Source organism: Panulirus ornatus, chromosome 25 (assembly GCF_036320965.1).
Source record: "Panulirus ornatus isolate Po-2019 chromosome 25, ASM3632096v1, whole genome shotgun sequence".
Taxonomy (NCBI): Eukaryota; Metazoa; Arthropoda; class Malacostraca; order Decapoda; family Palinuridae; genus Panulirus; species Panulirus ornatus.
Genome location: NC_092248.1, coordinates 15,589,930 through 15,597,177, shown reverse-complemented (window position 1 = coordinate 15,597,177; position 7,248 = coordinate 15,589,930). Strand labels below are relative to the sequence as shown.

Sequence of the window (7,248 nt, the reverse complement as noted above, 5' to 3'; positions counted from 1 at the left end):
GTGAGAGGGTTAGGGAAAATGATTTGGTAAACAGAGAAGAGGTAGTAAAAGCTTTGCGGAAGATGAAAGCCGGCAAGGCAGCAGGTTTGGATGGTATTGCAGTGGAATTTATTAAAAAAGGGGATGACTGTATTGTTGACTGGTTGGTAAGGTTATTTAATGTATGTATGACTCATGGTGAGGTGCCTGAGGATTGGCGGAATGCGTGCATAGTGCCATTGTACAAAGGCAAAGGGGATAAGAGTGAGTGCTCAAATTACAGAGGTATAAGTTTGTTGAGTATTCCTGGTAAATTATATGGGAGGGTATTGATTGAGAGGGTGAAGGCATGTACAGAGCATCAGATTGGGGAAGAGCAGTGTGGTTTCAGAAGTGGTAGAGGATGTGTGGATCAGGTGTTTGCTTTGAAGAATGTATGTGAGAAATACTTAGAAAAGCAAATGGATTTGTATGTAGCATTTATGGATCTGGAGAAGGCATATGATAGAGTTGATAGAGATGCTCTGTGGAAGGTATTAAGAATATATGGTGTGGGAGGCAAGTTGTTAGAAACAGTGAAAAGTTTTTATCGAGGATGTAAGGCATGGGTACGTGTAGGAAGAGAGGAAAGTGATTGGTTCTCAGTGAATGTAGGTTTGCGGCAGGGGTGTGTGATGTCTCCATGGTTGTTTAATTTGTTTATGGATGGGGTTGTTAGGGAGGTGAATGCAAGAGTTTTGGAAAGAGGGGCAAGTATGAAGTCTGTTGGGGATGAGAGAGCTTGGGAAGTGAGTCAGTTGTTGTTCGCTGATGATACAGCGCTGGTGGCTGATTCATGTGAGAAACTGCAGAAGCTGGTGACTGAGTTTGGTAAAGTGTGTGAAAGAAGAAAGTTAAGAGTAAATGTGAATAAGAGCAAGGTTATTAGGTACAGTAGGGTTGAGGGTCAAGTCAATTGGGAGGTGAGTTTGAATGGAGAAAAACTGGAGGAAGTGAAGTGTTTTAGATATCTGGGAGTGGATCTGGCAGTGGATGGAACCATGGAAGCGGAAGTGGATCATAGGGTGGGGGAGGGGGCGAAAATTCTGGGAGCCTTGAAGAATGTGTGGAAGTCGAGAACATTATCTCGGAAAGCAAAAATGGGTATGTTGTATGGTTGCGAGGCATGGACTATGGATAGAGTTGTGCGCAGGAGGATGGATGTGCTGGAAATGAGATGTTTGAGGACAATGTGTGGTGTGAGGTGGTTTGATCGAGTGAGTAATGTAAGGGTAAGAGAGATGTGTGGAAATAAAAAGAGCATGGTTGAGAGAGCAGAAGAGGGTGTTTTGAAATGGTTTGGGCACATGGAGAGAATGAGTGAGGAAAGATTGACCAAGAGGATATATGTGTCGGAGGTGGAGGGAACGAGGAGAAGAGGGAGACCAAATTGGAGGTGGAAAGATGGAGTGAAAAAGATTTTGTGTGATCGGGGCCTGAACATGCAGGAGGGTGAAAGGAGGGCAAGGAATAGAGTGAATTGGAGCGATGTGGTATACCAGGGTTGACGTGCTGTCAGTGAATTGAATCAAGGCATGTGAAGCGTCTGGGGTAAACCATGGAAAGCTGTGTAGGTATGTATATTTGCGTGTGTGGACGTATGTATATACATGTGTATGGGGGCAGATTGGGCCATTTCTTTCGTCTGTTTCCTTGCGCTACCTCGCAAACGCAGGAGACAGCGACAAAGCAAAAAAAAAAAAAAAAAATGAATGGCTTTTAATTATATGGAGGAAGAAATGCAAGGTAAATGAAATTAAGTAAATACACTAAACTTGAATGGAAAAATTTATTTTCAAATATTTCATAAACAACTCATTAGTTCTGCTACATTATCACCCTTGGAAGTTTTTCATAACCTAATTTGTACTGGAGCATCATTAAATCAAATCAAATTATATACGTAGAAAGTACATACTTAGATGAAATGAAATTATATGAAACTATGATCACCTAACTACAAAAATAACTTAAAAAGAAGCACCATTGTTGAAGTTAAAGGTCACAAAGCCAAGAAATTGCAAATTTAGGTGCCATACACTACTCCATACTAATGGAAAGGGGTAAATATGAAACTAAACCAAAACAATTAGAACATATCAGATTTGACTCAAAAATGCTTTATGTTTCATAGACTGCAAAAGAGATTAAAATTTTCATACATCAGGCAGAAGCAAAAAAATCTTGCAATAACATTCAGCTGGACCATGCCTATATCTTAAGTGCACTCTTCCCTCATCTCATGGCATTTCTAAAGTTGCACTTTCGCCAGTTCAATTTTAGTTTTCTGCAGCTCCATTTTTGCTCTGGCAGTATCCATTTGTGCCCTGGCACTTCCATCTGTGCTCTGGCAACTTCCATTTGCGCACTATAGAATTTAATAGTATTCTGCAGTTCTTCAGTTTTTAGGGCTATTACTTCTTTTGTGATAGGCTGTCCCCAGTCTACAGACGTAGGCCTATGGATCAGCGTTGAACCTGAAGGCAGGGATTCTTGTGAGGACTGAGGAAAGGGTATCATAATGATGCATGTCCTGTGAGAGATAAAAATGAATCCAGGTTAACTGTAAAACATAAGTTTAAAAATTTGGCTGTAATTTCAACTAAATTGTAACCTCAACTGATTTCTTAAACTTTAATACTTTCTATAATACTATCAATAAAATCTTGACTAGCCTAGTAATATGAAAAGAACAATTTATTACTTCTATGATAGTATTGATATAATCTTGACTAGCCTGGTTATATGAAAAGAAAACTTTGATACTTTCTATAATACTATTAATGAAATCTTGACTAGCCTTGTAATATGAAAAGTTTCACATGTACATTCAAATTTCAGCAACACAAATGATTACTCATGGTGAACAAAGAAAATATATATACAGAATGCTAACCTAGCGTTATCCTCACAGGAATCATGAGTCACAGAATCGTAGCTAGTAAGACCTGAAATTCTGATGATGCTCAGGCTATCTGGACTAAGAATATCTGCTACTGCACCTGATAAAGGATCAAGCAGAGGCTTATCGCCTGATGGACCACCACCTGTAAAAATACATACTGTGATTAGGAAAAGTGCACAAGCATTGTATAGCAATAACTTAGCCTAGCCTATGAAAGCTTTTTCATATGGCTTAGCTTAGGCCTAGCCTATTGCAGATTGAGACCATGAAAACTATAAGACTTGTCTTGTTTACATTTTTGCTCCATAAAGAGCAAATGGATTTGTATGTAGCATTTATGGATCTGGAGAAGGCATATGATAGAGTTGATAGAGATGCTCTTTGGAAAGTATTAAGAATATATGGTGTGGGAGGCAAGTTGTTAGAAGCAGTGAAAAGTTTTTATCGAGGATGTAAGGCATGTGTACGTGTAGGAAGAGAGGAAAGTGATTGGTTCTCAGTGAATGTAGGTTTGCGGCAGGGGTGTGTGATGTCTCCATGGTTGTTTAATTTGTTTATGGATGGGGTTGTTAGGGAGGTAAATGCAAGAGTCCTGGAAAGAGGGGCAAGTATGAAGTCTGTTGGGGATGAGAGAGCTTGGGAAGTGAGTCAGTTGTTGTTCGCTGATGATACAGCGCTGGTGGCTGATTCATGTGAGAAACTGCAGAAGCTGGTGACTGAGTTTGGTAAAGTGTGTGGAAGAAGAAAGTTAAGAGTAAATGTGAATAAGAGCAAGGTTATTAGGTACAGTAGGGTTGAGGGTCAAGTCAATTGGGAGGTGAGTTTGAATGGAGAAAAACTGGAGGAAGTGAAGTGTTTTAGATATCTGGGAGTGGATCTGGCAGCGGATGGAACCATGGAAGCGGAAGTGGATCATAGGGTGGGGGAGGGGGCGAAAATTTTGGGAGCCTTGAAAAATGTGTGGAAGTCGAGAACATTATCTCGGAAAGCAAAAATGGGTATGTTTGAAGGAATAGTAGTTCCAACAATGTTGTATGGTTGCGAGGCGTGGGCTATGGATAGAGTTGTGCGCAGGAGGATGGATGTGCTGGAAATGAGATGTTTGAGGACAATGTGTGGTGTGAGGTGGTTTGATCGAGTAAGTAACGTAAGGGTAAGAGAGATGTGTGGAAATAAAAAGAGCGTGGTTGAGAGAGCAGAAGAGGGTGTTTTGAAATGGTTTGGGCACATGGAGAGAATGAGTGAGGAAAGATTGACCAAGAGGATATATGTGTCGGAGGTGGAGGGAACGAGGAGAAGAGGGAGACCAAATTGGAGGTGGAAAGATGGAGTGAAAAAGATTTTGTGTGATCGGGGCCTGAACATGCAGGAGGGTGAAAGGAGGGCAAGGAATAGAGTGAATTGGAGCGATGTGGTATACAGGGGTTGACGTGCTGTCAGTGGATTGAATCAAGGCATGTGAAGCGTCTGGGGTAAACCATGGAAAGCTGTGTAGGTATGTATATTTGCGTGTGTGGACGTGTGTATGTACGTGTGTATGGGGGTTGGGCCATTTCTTTCGTCTGTTTCCTTGCGCTACCTCGCAAACGCGGGAGACAGCGACAAAGTATAAAGAAAAAAAAAAAAAAAAAAAGAGTGACCTAGGTCATCCACTTTGTATAGCGTTACCCTCAAGCCACCTAAAAAAAGGGTATAGTTTCATAAGTTACCCACCTGTTTTACAGAAGAGCCTCCTCTGAGTAGCAACCCTATTCTTGCCTGAGGATGTAATGTTGTGATACCTCTTCTGAACTTGTTCCACAGTTCTTGACACACAGGGAAAAGCTGCATTTATCTGCTGTGTAATGCTCTGCCACGTTTCCACTTTTGTTCTGGACTTAACCCCATCAGAAAATTTAACGCATACAATCTTCTTATGTTGCTTGATCAGATTCATTAACAATAAGGTTTTGTCCTCCGTCCAGATTGAATTTCTCTCTCTTATGGATGCAGCAGATGTTGTAATAATAGCTTGGTTATGGTAAGTCTTTCAAGGAACTGCATCTCTCTCTTAGATGAGTTTACGTTTCAGATCGTGTATATAGTCGCCATTCAGTGACAACAGTTGGAAAAAAAGTAATAAATAAAAATCTTTCTATCCACTTCCAACTTCAGTATTTTGCATGATAATCTATATTTTCCTTATAGAAACGTTTTCATAAGATATAATTAGTTATATTAAAAAAGCAAAAAAGAATAAACTAATATTTTGACCCAAACTGCATTTCATACTTCTTAAATCTTATGCTTAAATTTTGCTAAGCATCATGCCTAGTCCTTTTCTGTGTGGCACTTAAATCACTTGCTCAGCCAAGCATAAAATAAGCAAAAAAAAAAAATCTAAGAAGTTTTCTGCATATGGCCCTGGGGCTGTATGCAAAAAAATTCTTAGAATGCTTAACCTCAAAGAATTTTACTTAACTTTAAGAATTTTGCCAAGCATATTTCTGAAAGCTGCCTTACGCTTAAGTATTTACTTAGCAGATGACAAATTCAAGAAACCTCAAGAGGACTCTTGAGCAGTTAAGAATTTGCTTAGCAATGTAAACATGGCCATATGACAAGGGAGGCTTGTTCAACTGAAAACTTTTAGGCCTCATAAAGATGTTCTGGGTGTGTTTGATGATGCCGAACTTATCAAAAAATATCAACTTGATCGTGCATGAATACAGTTTGTCACAGATTTAGTGAGAAATAAGATAGAAAGTCCTACAACAAGGAACATGGCTATCACGCCAGAACTGATAGTCATAATTACCTACATTATCTTGCCACTGGAAAAATGGAGTTGTGCAGTGATGATTTTGGGCCAACACAACCTACTGTAAGTAGGGTTATTGCACAGACTTTGCAAGCTCTAAGCTCACCAGAAATTGTCCGGCATTTCAGTAAGTTTCCCACAGATGTTAGGGTGTTGTGGGTGCTATAGATGGCACTTGTGGCAGCACTTTCAGTGAATGATTAGAGAATTCTTCAACAAAGTGGCCTGAGAAGATTATTTGAAATCCATCATGTACCACGAAGTTGTCATCTTATTGGTGATAAAGGTTACCCTTGTAAGCATTGGCTTTTGACCCCTTACCTACGACCTAAAGATGGTGCTGAGGCAGCTTATAACAGGTAACATAAAATGCTTTGCTGGATGTTTATGTGAGACAAAATATCAGTATAATTTACATTTCCACACAGGCTATAGAAGAATAGGCTAGGTTTCATATCTCTTGCAACTTCTTCCACAATCAAAATTTGGCCTAACCTACTCTAATCCAGGGTATGATTTCTGGATTATGAGAAAGATTATTAGCCTAGGTGTAACATCCAAACTCAGATTTGTGTATAATACGTTTCCTGTATTACAGGGCACACAAGAAAACTAGGTGTATTTTGGAAAGGGATATTGGTCAGCTGAAATGAAGATGGCATGTTTTGCATGGAGAAATCAGGGTCAAGCCAGAAAAAGTCTGTCAAATAATCATGGCCTGTGCTGTTCTCCATAATATATGTAAAGAGAGAAATTTACACCTTCCAGATGAGTGACATTGACATTCTACTTGGATATAATTTGGATGTGCAGCAGCACACTTATATCACTTATACTCAGGAGATGGATCTCAAGAAGGTCTGCGTTACAGAGACTACTTTGCCAATTTACATTTCATGGCAGAACAGTGGTCTAGTACCATGCATACTTTTTCAGATTAAAAACTAAGTGAAGAATGTACATTGCTGAAGGAATTTCACTATGATAATTATTATTATGCAGTGTATATTTCTTATTTCAATAAGACATAATACAAACTCCTCAGATGTTTTAAAACCATATCTTACCTTTGTCATAACAATCTGCAAATTTTCATAAATGGTTTTTCTACTTGGAAAATCAAACAGCCGACTCTGTAAACATATATTTCCAGCAAAGAAATACATTAACTTGTTCACACACTAGGATTTGAAGAGAAAAGAGTATCAGCAAATTATAAGTGAATCCTTGGAGGCACAGAAAAGTTTGTTTCAAAGAAAAAATAGACTATTATTTGTTGGGAATTTGAACTACAAGGAAGCAAATTGGGAAGGAATGGACACAGGAACTAATGAGACCTCTTTGGGTAACAAATTGTTGGTTGGGCATTGGATGATATGTTAAGTCAGCAAGAGAACACAATTAGAGGTGGTTATCAACCATTAAAATTAGACTTGGTTTTCACCAAGGCTCTTGATGAGATACTAAACATAGAGTATTTGTGTCCAATGGGGAAGAGTGACCATGGGAGATAACAGTGGGAAGT

General features: G+C 39.3%; 1 long non-coding RNA gene across 1 annotated transcript; it reads right to left on the bottom strand.

Annotated features, from left to right (window-relative positions):
• Positions 1 to 2,415: 2,415 nt before the first annotated feature.
• LOC139757304 (uncharacterized) lies at positions 2,416 to 4,730 on the bottom strand. The gene is made up of 3 exons (XR_011714591.1): positions 4,637 to 4,730; positions 3,021 to 3,065; positions 2,416 to 2,551 (listed from the first exon to the last, which is right to left on the bottom strand). It is a non-coding gene; the product is annotated as an uncharacterized lncRNA (long non-coding RNA).
• Between the last annotated feature and the right edge of the window lie 2,518 nt (positions 4,731 to 7,248).